General features: G+C 48.7%; 1 protein-coding gene across 7 annotated transcripts in view; it reads right to left on the reverse strand.

Annotated features, from left to right (window-relative positions):
- The window catches only part of Ulk4 (unc-51 like kinase 4), a 305588-nt gene that overhangs the window by 99015 nt on the left and 191828 nt on the right, over positions 1-14745 (reverse strand).

Raw genomic sequence — 14745 nt, forward strand, 5'->3', positions numbered from 1 at the left:
GTAAGCAAGCAGTCTGTGTTCAACTGAGAAACCCTGCCTCAGGGAACAAGGCAGAGCAATAAAGGAAGTCATCTGAGGCTGACCTTGGGCTTCCACACGCTCACACACGTACACCTACACCTAACACACCTCTGCCCATGCACACTCGAGCATGCATACATATGTGCACATAAGCATATGCACACACACACACACACAAACACACACACACACACACACACACACACACACACACACACACACACACACACACACACAGGCTGTTGATTGACTCAAAGACTGAAACTCTCTCTTGTATTAAAGTAATTCCTTCCTCAGAGTTCCGATCTGATGAATATAGGTAAGATGTAGAAGGTATGCTCTCAAAGAAACTAAGCAGTGATCCAGGTTTTCTTTAAAAGTGTGATTTCCAAGGAGGCAATGGTGTCCTTTACTAAAACTTCAAGGCCAACACGATAACAACTGCCTTAACACTAAGTCAACCAACCCGGTGACTTACAGTAGACCCGAGCCTGAGCAACACTGTTAGAATGTGGTGAAGCCATTACCGTCTGGATGTTTTCTTTAAGGCAAAGTCACAGCTCCCAAAGGACATGGTTCATTATCCAAGAGACGTATCCAGACTGAATGAAATGAGACTGTTCATCTAGAGTCTGGAGCTGAAGGACTCCGAGGGCCCAGAGGCGTCTCTGCAGTGTGGCTGGTGTGCTCTGAGGACCCTAGTGATTGCAGCCTGGTGGAACTCACTCAATCAGCATGCTGTGAGCCTGGAGGTCGGCTAATTGTAGAGTCGCACTCTACGGAAATGCCCCCGGGTCCATTATTTTAGCACATTAACAAGGCTGTGTGCAGAGAGGTTTATTACAATACGAGCTGGCTGTTTATTAGATGGGGGTAATATGATTACAGGGCATGCATCACGGGAAAACCCCAGGGAGCCATTGACAGGGTAATGCTGCAGGCATAAGGCCAGAACAAAAAGCCAAACATTGTTATCAAAACGGCTAACCCACTGCATCACGGTTACGGGTGAATAGCCACGTTATTCAGTGGCTTCAAACTTGACAGAGCTGGTCTTTCAGAGAGCATCTACAATCGCATGGCTTCGGGCGGGGGCAAACTGAAGCAGAGAGCACACAGCTTCTAGACTCTGGAGAATTCTGCTGTGACACAGTGGGTTTCATCACACCGTGCTTGCACTATGGTAAAGATAACTCAGGACCAACAACACAGAGCAGAGCAAGTGCGGTGGAGCATGGCCTCTGCTCCAAGGCCCTGCCAAGACCCTGCAGTACCTAACCAAACAGCTATAGGGAGGATTATCCTGTCCCTTTTTAAAGTTACATTTACTTAGTAACTCCATGTGTTCTACCACATGGGGCCCAGGTATAAAACTCAGTTGTCAACCCTGGCAGCAAGCCCCTTCCCCTGCTGAGCCATCTTGCCAGCCCTTGTATCCCTCTTGGAGGTAGAAGCTTGTACTAATTCGCCCACTGCCGTCATGCGTCTGATCATGCTGAAGCCTGTGCAACCACTTCGGAGGTGCTCAGAGCCGACCCAGCTGACTCCAGTCAAGGGCCTGACCCTCATGTGGATTCAGATGACAAGAACTACAGCGCTGACTGTCCAACCGCACTGTCAGCCCTGCTGGTGGCCAGGGAAGGGCAAATAGATGGGACTCTAATAAACGATTTCAACGAGTGCATCTCTGCAAATCAGCTGCAAACCAGGGCCACCTTAGCTTAAAGCTGTCTCCCTTGTCATCCTAAATACACGATGGAACCTACGTGGGAAGGTACATCTCAGGTGTGGAAAACGTTCCTTTCTCTGGAAAATCACCAGGCGAGGGGCTTTCAGTGTAACCCTTGGTACAGGAGCCTCAAAGGCCACTGAAACCTGCGATGCTAACCTGTTGGAAGGGCATAGAGCCTCGGCTTGCCCTCGAGTGGACTTCAGGATCAAACACAATGTAAACCTGGTATAAATCATTGCTGTGCTGAACTGATCGGAGAACGATGGGAAAATAATCTGTACATGCTCATTACAGACATGATCTGTAACAGACATGTTTGTAATAGACGTGATCTGTTACGTGGCCGTATAGCCGTGATCTGCTACGAGTCCATTACAGGCGTGATCTTCTTTATGAATGATCTCAACCCATGGCTGGCTGGATCCAAGACTGCAGAATGGGCAGAGCGTCAGGCTGACAGAGCTCACCTCCATTCTGTGTTACCTCTAAGAGGATCCCTGACACCCAGCCCTCTGTGCACCTCTATCACACATTAACCTCAGCCAGGGAGGTGAGGGTTTCATAGGATGAAGCTTGACTGTCATCTCCAAGAATGTGTGACGTTCCCAACCATGGAATAAATAGTAACAAAGCCAGCTGTAGTCAGGAGTGTGGATGGAAGCTTGCAGGTGTGACTCCGGGCACGGGATCTATACAGCATTTGATCCCCAAAAACTTTCACCAATACGTATCCACCTCACTCGTCACAGAAAAAATGGCACTGGGCAAAACCCACTGGCTACACATGAAGGCAAGACTGTGGAGGATCTGTCATCTCAGATGGGAGGAGCCATAAAAACCAGCGGAAAGTCCCCAAAGTGCCAAGGGCACCGACACATTTACCTGTAAGACAGACACCATCTTTGTAATGAAAGTATCTGCAAAGTGAGAAATAGCAAGGAGAAAATGAAAGAGTCCATTTGCTGTGACAAAAAGAAGCTCTTACTAATATTCAAAGGTGCTTTACCAAGACAGATAAAACAGGAAAAGCAGGCAGAAGTCACAGCAAGCAATCAGAGACAGACATTAAGGCAACTGACCATGACAACGCCTTTAATCCCAGCACTGGGGAGGCAGAGGCAGGCAGAGCTCTGAAAGGAGGAGGCCAACCTGATCTACATATTCAGTTCCAGGCCACCCAGGCTACAGAGAGAACCCCCAGCTCATCTCACAACAACAAAACAAAAGTAAGACAACCTAGAAAAGTCTTTCCTTCATCCACAAAGAAAGAAACGCAAGGTTCTCAGAGACTCAGATACAACAGACGTAAACAGCAAAAATGACACAAGTTCAAGAAACCTGGGGTTGGTGCAGATCCTACGAGAATGAATGTGCCCTGTGCCCTGTGCCCTGTGGGGAGGGCAACAGGAAGCCAACGCCTCAGCTTTTCCCCGGGAGCCCCAGTTTCAGGAATGTGTCCTGTGGTTATGCAATACTGTTTATAAGATCATCTAGTGAGCAGTCTCAGTCCACTGCACTTAGAATCTATTCCTCAAATATGAAACCCGAAGGGTGCAGGGTCACGGGAGGGACCCTCGCTGACATGGCTCTGGTGATTGAAGACCTAACCTGCACTTCCACCATGACCTGCTGTGGAAAAGGGTTCATGTGCGCTCCCACTACAGACTCAAAGACACGACTCAGAGAGCTCTGGGTTCTAAGTATTTCGAATTATGCTTACTGAACACATGACATATATATATGAAACATACACACATGTATTTTTTTATTTAATAGTGAACAGTAGCACATAAGCTATGTGTGGCAGCTGGGTGTGGTACCTATAATTCCAGGATTTGGGTGGTGAGACAGGGGAGCACCTCAAGTTCTAGGCCAGCCTGGGCTACAGAGTGAGGCCCCTATCTCTGAAAGCAACTACAGGGGATGGAGAGATGACCCAGTGATTAAAAGCATTTGCTCTCTTGCAGAGGACCTGGGTTCAGTTCCCAGCGGCCACATGGAGACTCAACAGCTTGTAACTGCAGCTTCAGGGGTAGGGCAGGGTCTCCATCTGAACGCACAGGTCACATGCCACCCCAGCACAGGCACGCATAGCCACCTGACCTGTCAGCCCTTCTTCATAATTTGATGCCTCTGCCTGGCATCACTGGTCATCGCTGTCTGAACTGAGTAGAATAGGAGCCTGCAGGATACAGTCAGGCCTTCAGCAGCCGATCTACCTCCCTCATGCTGATGACTGAGTTAAGCATCGAGTCTCTCCTATTTGCAGTGTCTCTGCATAGAGGATTCCGTAATGACCATGGCCTCCCTCCGCCCGGCAGACAGCTGTGAGACTTCATTTACATGAAATATGAGTTTCTTATTTTTGCCCCAAGAGAATCTTATGTTGTGAGCTAGCCATAATTACAGAAATAGTTCTGAGCTGAAAAATATTTCCCTTACAAACTATGCATATGTGAAGGAAGCTGGGAAGGAAGAGTCTGAGGTATCTATAATTGAGCGCCGCAGAAGACAGGTGTCTGTTTGCAGGCCCTGACTGGGTGCTGCCCCCAGGTCCCATGGAAGGAGGATCAGGAAGAAGTGGTGCACCCCATGACTTCTGTCCTGAGCCCAGCTCTCTCCCCAGGGAACCTAGCAACCAACCACAGCTTAGCCAACCAAACAGAAAAGGAAAAGGCCTGCGACAAGTCGTGCAGAGGCTGAGCATCCACACCGCCACATGACCTTTTCCAGCAGTCTCTGCTTGTGATGGTCAGTGCTGACCATTACCCTGACAGGTCTGGATTGCCTTGAACAAAGGCCACCAGGTACTCTCATGAGGCATTATCGAGGTTAGAATAGTGTATGGCCATGTCTGTCAATCATGAGTGCCATGATTAAGTTATTCTAGGCCTGGGTTTGTGAGGGATCAGCTTGGTGAGTCACTCCGATTATCTTGATTAGGTTAACTGATGCTGGACAGCCCACTGTAATCCTGGGGGGCTCCATTCCACGGACTTTGGTCCTGAGAGGGGAGAGAGTGAGCCAAGCACACGCAGGCCGCTTTTGTTACTTTGTTGTTACTTCGTGGCAGCCACAGAAAAGTAACTCAAAGGAGGCAAGGGCCAAAGCATTACAGCCCAGGGTAGAGAGCCTCAAAAATTCTAAATGATGACCTGTGCGAGGATAAATGGCCATAAATAAAAACACCTGCTTGGCTACTCTGAAAACTGCCCAGAAGCAGTACCTTTAAGAAGTTCCTAGTGAAAACTTTGTAACTGCGTCCCACGGACTTGCGGAGTTTCATTTCAAACCTCATGCTGGCTGTTCTTCCTTATCTCACTGACTCCTAAGCGAATCTTACAGTGATCCAAGTTGAAGTGGTATGTAGAGCTGACCCGGAGAAAGGCGCCTTCCTGGGGGTGCACACACACAGTTAGGGGCCCTACCCACAACAGCCTGCTGGTGAAGAGGTAGGAGCTGTGTTCTCCAATGGTGACTGAAAAGTAGCCCTGTTAGGAACCTTGTGTCCTCTGTAGAAGAGCGGCCCACAGATACTTTGGGACAGCAAGAAGGAAAGACATATGCATCATCTCTCTCTTTTTTAAAAGAAATCACTATTTTTAGCTCACAGAATGATACTAGGTGACAAGACACATGGAATTTGCTGTCTAGAAGTAAAAAAGTATTATTTTTCAAATTCAAAACAAGGTTTCATGTTCATCTTAGTCATGATGGACTGGGTATTAAGAACCACGAGACATTTTATGGTCACAGGAAGTCACCCCAACTGTTCTCAGCCTACAGACTGCACCAGCACACTGCCCGCCCTTGGCTGGAAGAACCAGACTTGTGATACGGACGCTGCTGCTCACTGCAGGTCAGTGTCTCGGGAGACAGAAGAGATGCACATCCTAGGTCGGCATGCTCACAGTCCTAGGTTGGCATGCTCACAGTCTTAGGTCGGCATGCTCACACTCCTAGGTCGGCATGCTCACACTCCTAGGTCGGCATGCTCACACTCCTAGGTCAGCATGCTTAGGCCAAGGTGCATGTGTGGTCAGAGAACAACTTGGGGGAGTCAGGTCTCTCCTTCTACCATGGGGGCTTTGGGCTGGAGGGGGTGGGGATAATCCATTTTGGGTCCAGGTACTCTGAAGGCAGAGGCAGGCAGATCTCTGTGAGTTCCAAGCAGCCAGAGCTACTCAGTGAGCTACTGTCTCCAGACAGATTGCCCTCCTTGCTGAGCCACCACGCATGACCTGTGTGATTTTTCTAAATGCTTGCTCAAATTCCTCGCAAAGAGAATCCCTCTGCCTCCTTCCTGTTTATGGTGAGTTTGGTCACAATCCTGACGATTACTTCTGCTGACTCTGGTTTGGGTGCTTGTCTCCCTGAGTCTGGAGACAGCAGCCAAGTTCACTGACTGGTTCCTTCCCATGCGTTTTTTCCTAACAAGAGCATCAAGCTATAAATCTCCCTGCTCTGTAAGGGTCATGGCAGCCTCCCACAAATTCTGCTGCAGTGTGCTGTGGAGACAACACCGGACTCATCTCTGCCTCCACCTGATACTCACCTCCCAGTGCAGTGGCATCCTGTGGACTGACCACCACGTACAGTGCCAGAAACTGCAACTGTGCAAACCATCAGGAAACAGCAGCGTCTGCTTTTCTTGGGCCTTGCAGAACAGAGTGGGTGATTGACAAGAGCCGTGTGTCATCAGACACACCTGCTGTGAGCAGGCTCCCACCAGCCTCGGATGGACCACCATCTGTGCACACAAACCACTCCTGAGGCGGCACCCCACAGGATGCAAGGTGGATGGAGGTTTCCTGCTTGCACACCCGCCAGCTCTTCTGTGTGTGTGCCTTAGTGCCTGATAAGGAGAGCAGCCAAACCTGACTCTGCAGCTGCTGTTAGCCAGGAGGACAGCTGCTCACCACAGGCTGCCCCATCCCAGCAGGTCCTGGGACCCTGTTGCCCTGGGGGCTTCCTCAGATGAGGTACAGGCTGTCATGGAGACACAAGCAGCTCATGTCTGATCAAGCTGATAGGCGTCTGCAGCAGCTGAGGTGTTTCTAGGCGGGAACTAAGAACTCTGTCTCTCCACGTTCAAGGTTTAACACACTTGTTCAGAAGGCAGAGGGAGTCCTGTGTGAAATAAGAACTGTAGCAGCCTGTGTGTATGCGTCAGGCCTAAAGGATGCTGGGTGGATGCCCACCGTTAGAAGATGCTCATTCTAAGGGCTGAAGAGATGGATTGGATGCAGCTGCAGGTAAAAGAGCTGCTACCAAGCTTGATGTCCTGTGTTTGATCCCCAGGACCTGCCTGAGAGGAGGAGGACTGACTTCTGCAAGCTGCCCTCTGGCCTCCACATTGGTATTTTGACATTGTTAATACACAAGTGCACACAAAATAATTAAATAAATGTAAACAATGCTTATTCTAAACACAGGTTAAATTATATGCACTCTTGAGATCTTTCAATTCTATATACATTGAATTATCATCTGATAACACCCTGGTATTTTGTTTAATCTCATGTTAGATATTTTCCCACATTGTTACATAGGCTTTGTAAATCATATTCGGTGGTATAGAATTCTACCTTAAAACTAGAATTTCGGGCCAGAGAGAGAGCGCTTGCCACACAGGCTGAGGACCTCAGCAAGGGTCTCCAGAGCCTATATACAAAGGTCTCATGCCAGCAATGCTTGCTTCTCTGGTGGGATGGGAGCTAAGACAGGAGAATCGCCCAGAAGTTCAAGGGTGAGCTAGGCTTGAGTACCCAGTGCTGTAGCAGAAGGCAGACCCCACCTCAGCAAGCTAAAGACACTGCTGGAAGTCACCCTCCGACCCCCTCACTCATGTTCACACACAAATAAAAGTTTTAAAAACCAGAGCATAATTTCCAATTGAGCAATCTGTAAGTTATTAAGAAGTATTTTGATGTTAAAAATAATGTTGTGAGTTTATTTATGTATTTACACAAGCACACCCAGACTCCCAACTATTTCCCATCAGTCTCACTCTGGAAGGGATCAAAGGCAGGGATAATTGAAGAGCTTTTGACACGAACCTACTTACATTTTCATTTGCCGAGTAAGAGTCCATAATCAGTTTCCGACTCCAAAGATGGGAGAGTAAAAACCCGTGTTTACTGTTTTGCTTAATTTAATTTCCCTCATTATTTAATGAGCTTCTGTACACTTGGTGATGCTAACATGGGGAGCTTTGTTGCATTTTCCCCCTGCCGAGCTGAGGCCAAGTCTTTATGGTAACCAAGAGCTTTACCATGGGGCACAGCCCAGTGCCAATATGTGTGTTTTTTTCCCTCCTGACTGCTTTGACCAGCTGTCTTGGGTCTGTTTCTACTGGCTTAATCCCCTTTGGATCCCACTAAACTGAAGTTATTAGTTCTGTACCTCCCAAATGTACAGATCACTATCATCCCTGATCACAAGATGGGAGACACATAAACAGAAAAGTCATGGTAAAGGTCTGACCATGGGGCCTGGCTCCCAAAGTCAACCCTTCAGCCCTACATGGGAGTCATGCTATTAAGGCTCTGTCCTCATGGAGGCCACACAAACCCAAGCATAAGTATGCAGAAATACTGTGCTCTTGTGCTTTTAAATCAAGGCAGGAGTACAGGGAACATGGAACAAAGGGCTAAAAACCCTTTCTGTCAACAGCTTAGATATGACCTGTATCTCAGAGTCCCAGCCCTTCTGTTCCTCACTCCCCATTTTCCTCAGTGCACCCTACTGCTCACTCTGGTGTTTAGACACCTCCTTTAGGGGAAGGGGGAGGAAGAGAAAAAAAGACGAGGAGAGGGGAGGGGAGGAGGGAAAGAAGGGGAGGAGGAACAGCACAGCATGTTGTGAGCATGTGGAGGGAGAGGAAGAAGGAAGAGGAGGAGGGGAAGTGAGAGGAAGAAGAGGAGGAGGGGAGGGGTGAGGGGAAGGGGGGAAGGGAGAGAAGGGAGAGAAGGAGGGGGAGGGGGGAAGGGAGAAGAGATGGAGAAGGAGAAGGGAGAGGAGGAGGAAGGAGAGAAAAAAGAGTAGGAGGGAGAGTAAGAGGAAGAAGAGGAGGAGGGTGGGAGAGGAAGGGGAGAAGGAGCAAGGTTTACAAGAAAGCTTGCCAATTTCAAACTCACAAGACCCCTCTGAAAGGTTTTATAACTAGCAACAGCTTCTGGGAATGAGGAGACTTTTCAGTGGAACTGTCTGTACTGTGGGAAGAGCTAATCTGGCTCTCTTGAGCTGTCAACCATGGGCATGGGCTCTTTGGATCTGTGTCTATCTGCCTTTGAGTTAGTTATGATATGATAAGAAATCCCAACTAACACATTGGTTCTAAGCTAGACTTGGGCGGAGTCTTGGTAGTCTTCCCTCGGTGTCCCGTGAGGTGAACAGACATTTACTCATGTTTCCCCGGGGAAGATCACAGAACACTAGTACTGGAGAGCTGGCTTGAGGGAGTGATTGAGTACTGCACTGTGGGTCCTCCATGGGTGAGAGGCGTCCTCTGGGAACTCAACAGGATCCTTTCTATCCCATCAGGGAATGTCTTCCTAGCTTGGGGCACCCCAGCCAAGAACAAAATGCTGTTAAAAAGCTACACTACAACCACACCAATAAAAGGGTCCACAGAGTAATGGGAGGGGCAAACCTGTAGTTCTGGAAACTTCCTTTCTTAAAGTGACACACATCTAAACACCAACTGCCACATTCTTGGTCTCTCCTGTAGAAGGTGACAGTGCGTGGCATCTATTTTGTGAGCCTGGGCACATTCAGGATGGCATGGCCGCTGACAACAGTACCCATGGTCAACGCTCAGAGCCTCTGTGCTCACCAGAGCTGCCTAGTTATTAGGGTTGTTCTGTTTTGCTTGTATAGATTGCAAGTAAACTTCTACAAGGCCCTGGTCAGTGCTACCTTGTCCTTTCTGACCAATCAGAAGAAGTAGGGCTCAAATGGTTTCAGAAATAGAAATGGTCCAACAAATGCCAGGGCGGACGCACATGCCAAGGAGAAAGCAGACACCAGAGATTCCGTGACACTGAGGTGAGTGGCTGGCCGCAGTCTCCACTGCTTATCCTCTGAGGAGAGGGCAGCAGAGAGGTGCACGCAGCTAGGCAACCACATTTGGCTTCTTCTCAGCCAGATTGTGGAGAGTCTCTGTAATATCCCCCCCGTTCCTAGCAATTTGTGTTGAATCTCTGTCCTGGGCCCCAAGGTGGAACAGAGACACATGTGGGGAAAGGGCTGGCCATGTAGCAGGAGAGGCAGAGAAACCAATGTTCCCACACTACAGATGCTGTGCATACACATGAGTCCTGACATTTTCATGCAAAGAGAACTTAGAAGACTGTTGGAACAGGCCAGGGATTGATGGTTTCCACATGCCTTTCACCGTGATTCTCCTATGCTGTCTGCAAGCAACATGGGCTGGGAATATTGCTTGGACTTTCCAGAAAGAAATGATGGGTGCATTTTAAGCTGCAGTTCTCAGGGTTGCCCAGGTAAAAACACTGAGTCAGCTGATCTGGTAACTGAGGCAGTGGGCGGATATTGAGTGGGAGGGCAGAATATACAGGTGGACACATGATCATTCCCAACCCAGATGGAGCCAGAGTGGGCAGCTCCACTGCACCACTCTGAACAACCTCTCAGAGGCCCTCAGAGAAAGGCAATGGTGGCCTGGGACATTCCACTTGCCACAGCTCAGCATGTTGTATTGGTCACCTGGATCTCACAGGAGGGGTATGAATACAGCATGGTCTCTCCTTCCCAGGCCTGGGAATCCTAAAACCCCTCTGTCTTTCTCTCCTCCCCAGCTGCTGGCTATTGGCATCTGTGTTCACCAATCAGAATTAAGAGGGGGCAGGTTCCCAAAAGTTACATGCAGACCCTTTCATCCGAACAGTGTTGGGGGACCCAATTAGCATTAGAATACAGGCAGCTACTTTCTCCCCTTTTCGTCCAATTAAAAAGGCTATTTTCTCTTAGATATACATTGAACAGAATTATAACAATTATGTAAATTGTAGGGTGTGACAGACACTTAGACATCTAGTTCGTCATATTTGGCAATTTAGATAAAGCACTCTATTGGCTATCCTAACTTAGAGTCTGGGGTGGTGGCAGCACAGCTCTCGTGGGATGTACTCTGCTATCACCTCTAATGTTAACCTTTACATCACCCCAACTATGCCCAATTTACATATTATATCAGGAATATGTGAACAGAAAAAATGCACGTTGTGGAGGTTTCTTGACCTGCCACAGAATTACATGTAGATAAACCCGTAGTATATCGAAAACATAAGTTAAAATGCATTTAACATGCTTCATCTACCACACATCAGCTCACAATACAACACACTCATGGGCTGTGTCCTCCCACAGTGGGAAGCTGAAGGCATCTGTGGCTCCTGGTCACGGCCCAACATGAAAAGAATGGCCCTATTCTATATCACACACCCAGAGAGAGGCTCCATTTAAAATCCCACACGCCATCATAGAGCTGATGAGTCATGGTTAGAGCCACAGTCTGTAGGGAACATCTCGTGTTTGAGTTCATGTAGGGTTTCAGCATTCCTGAGGGTCTTAGAACATACCTTCCACAGGAGAAGACACTCTGCTCATGGTGCTGGGTTGACAGATTCAGTCTCTTAACGGTGCATTTACTTTCCCTGGGCCATATTTGGAAAGAGCTTCAAAACTACCAAGTTCATTCTCTTGTCTTTAGGCCAAATGCTTCCAAAGTCATCCAAGTTGGATTAAAACTCAAGGGTCCATTTATTCTTTCCATAGGAAAACAATCCTGTCTTCTCCTGTGGCCTATCACAGTTTTATTTTTTTTAAGATTTATTTATTTATTATATATAAGCCAGAAGAGGGGATCAGATCTCATTACAGATGGTTGTGAGCCACCATGTGGTTGCTGGGATTTGAACTCAGGACCTTTGGAAGAGCAGACAGTGCTCTTAACCACTGAGCCATCTCTCCAGCCCCCTATCACAGTTTTAAATAGCTATTGTAAATGTATCTCCATTCCACGCATGCTCCATTGAGGTGTTCTGTCTGTGTGTGCTCCATTGAGGTGTTCTGTCTGTGTGTACTCCATTGAGGTGTTCTGTCTGTGTGTGCTCTACTGAGGTGTTCCATGAGTGCTCTATTGAGGCGCTCTGTGTGTGCTCCATTGAAGTGCTCCCTGTGTACTCCATTGAAGTGCTCTGTGTGTGCTCCAGTGAGGTGCTCAGTAGCTTTATAACTATTTTTGTCACTTTATGCAAAGCTATAAATGTGTGTTAACCTTTCCCAGAAAAGACACAGGACAGCACTCTCGTCATGGCCATTGCTGAAGCTCAGGTTGCAGTAAGAACCTGGATGTGCATGATATAGACCACATAGAGTAGGCAAATATCCACCAATCCACTGGGGCCTCAGGCGGGCAGCCAGCACTTCAGTGAGCTGGGATCCGTTGGGGGACAGTGCTGGGGTAATTCACGCACACCCAGGGTAGGCTGAGGTGCCATGAGGCACCAGCCCTCTGAAGCAGTCAACCAGAGGAGGTCTTGGGACAAGGAGGCTGGATGGGAAGACAGGAGACTTATCAGCAGGTGACAAGAGTTGAGCACATGACCGTGCATGCAACCTGTGTCCAGCAGAAAATCTGTAAAAGTAGAGTGAGCTCTGGGAAGAATTTGTAACCAGGAGAGGGAGCTGTGTAAGAATACTCGAGATTCTGCGTGCTAGGACTCTGGTCTGAACAAAGGATCACATCTCAGATGCTTAGGGGTTGGGGGCTGAGAGAAGAGGAAGACCTTGCTGCAGGCAGGAGACATAGGCCCAACAGACCCAATAAGATGAGGCAAAATTCAGATGCTTACATGACAACAGAAGCACAGCTTGGATGGAAGCCAAGGCTCTGATGTAGCATCACCGAGCTAGGCGCCATCGCCTGCTCCTCTCGTTAGTCCTAGGAGGCCTCAGGGACACAGTCTGGGTGGCCTTGCCCTTGCCATTTCTAGCCTCGAGCCACATCTGACTCCAACTCAAGGAAGGAATCCCATGTTATGTCAGCCAGCATTGTCTTCTATTGCTCATAAAAGCTCAACACAGGTGAAATGCACACATTGCCGACCTGGGCAGACACGGGCTGTTGTAGTTCACTGTAACATAGAAAGGGATTTTAGACGAATAGGGAAGGTGCTTCCACAGGAGCCTCTGTGCCACCCTTGGAACTTTCTGGAGGCCTGAGGTGCTGGTAGAGATACCCAAGACTAGAGCAACAGGTCAGACTCTGCAGGCAGCACAGGCGTGACAGGTAGGGTGGGCCACATCTGCCCACATCAAAGATCCACCCAATGACTGACTTGAGGAATTGCAGGCTTAAAGGATAGATCAGCTCAGAACATGAAACATGGGGCCGTCTACTGCATTCACAGTCAAGGCCTTTTAAGTCTAGTCTGCTCTGCCCCTGTGTGGCATGTGTCATCATAGGCTGTTTATGTTTTATTCTCAATCACTCAGGACAGACACCTGTGGAACGAACAATTCTGAAAGAGGAGTGGGGCTGTCTGTTCCCCTCCCCCGAGAGTTAAGTCTGTCACCCAAAGCCATCTGTCTCTCAGAATCAAGTTAGGAGGCCCCAGCAGCTGTGGCAGGCAGGACTGGAAAACTGTGGCTGTGAGGGGCTGTAGCCTGCATTCTGAAAACCATTTATGTTCCCCCATTACCTCTGTAAGGATTGGATATGACTGCATAGCAGGGCACAGGACAGCTCCCCTCACCATTCTAAACAAAGGCCTTGGTGAGGTTGGCAAGGCTGTTTCCTGCCCATGTGTCTGTCTGTCACACCCTCCCTTCAGCACCTCTCCTGAAGCCACCAGAGCCCCAGCTGTAAAGGCTGACCATCATGGAAACCTCTCCCACTTAAAAACAATCCCAGAAAACACAGAGCAGTCTTCTAACCCAACGGTGCCCCCACCACCCGACTATTTCCAAACCCAGCTGAGTTTAGGGTTTCAAGGGTTCAAAGCTAATCCAGAGGCCAATGAGAACTTTGACGAGGAACACATGGGTGTTGGGATCAGACGTCTAAGCTCTGAAGTTTTGTGTTTCTCGATTCAACAGCTCCAGGGGCCTTCTTTGTAAAGTGAAGGTGGGCCCCGCATCACAGAAAAGAAGGGATTAAATGTGATCCATGCTGAAGCAGAAAGAGAACTTCACTGCTGCCAACACTGGCCAGACCACCTGGTGCTTATGGGCCAAGTCCAGCTGACTGAGTGCCCACAGCCACCACAGACCAATAAGGTCACGTTCTGCTATGTAATGCCTGCCATGCCCCCATGCCCCCTACTGAGCAGAGCTCAGCTGAGCCTGAGCCCATGGACACAGAGCAGTAAGGTCTGCCCTCACGGCTGTAACTCCTTGATTAGTTCCTGGGCCCACTTCGCACTTCCTGTACTCTTGCTGTCGTTGCTAATTTATGACAGAAACCCACTGCTAATTGTCTATCCTTCTCCGGCTGAACCTTTGGGGTGGTTTTCATCTATCTGATTATTTGGTTTTTCGATTGATAAGACAAGGTCTCACTCTGTAACACAGAAGGCCTGGAACTTACCACTTAGTCCAGGCTGGAGCCAAGCTTTAGGCAATCCTCCTGCCTCAGCTTCCTGAGTCCTGGGATTTCAGGTGACCACACATAGCCATAACTTCCTGGATGCAACCAAACCTATACAATACTTGCCTAAACTGCATTTGTGGTCCCTGAAGCCACAGGGCAATGAACAGCAAGTACCAGCTGCTATGACCTCACCAGTGAGCTACCGGGCTCACAGAAGCAGGGGCCAGAGGAACACCGCTCTCATCTGGTTCTGGAGGCACAGACAGGCGTAGCTTCCATGGACCTTCTTGAAGCTTTTTGCTTTCTACCAGGTTTATGGAGTTCCACCAGTGGACCCCAGATGGCTGCTTTCTAAGAGGGAGCCACCTGTCTT

This window comes from Rattus norvegicus, chromosome 8 (assembly GCF_021556685.1).
Source record: "Rattus norvegicus strain SHRSP/BbbUtx chromosome 8, alternate assembly SHRSP_T2T, whole genome shotgun sequence".
In the NCBI taxonomy this organism is placed as follows: domain Eukaryota; kingdom Metazoa; phylum Chordata; class Mammalia; order Rodentia; family Muridae; genus Rattus; species Rattus norvegicus.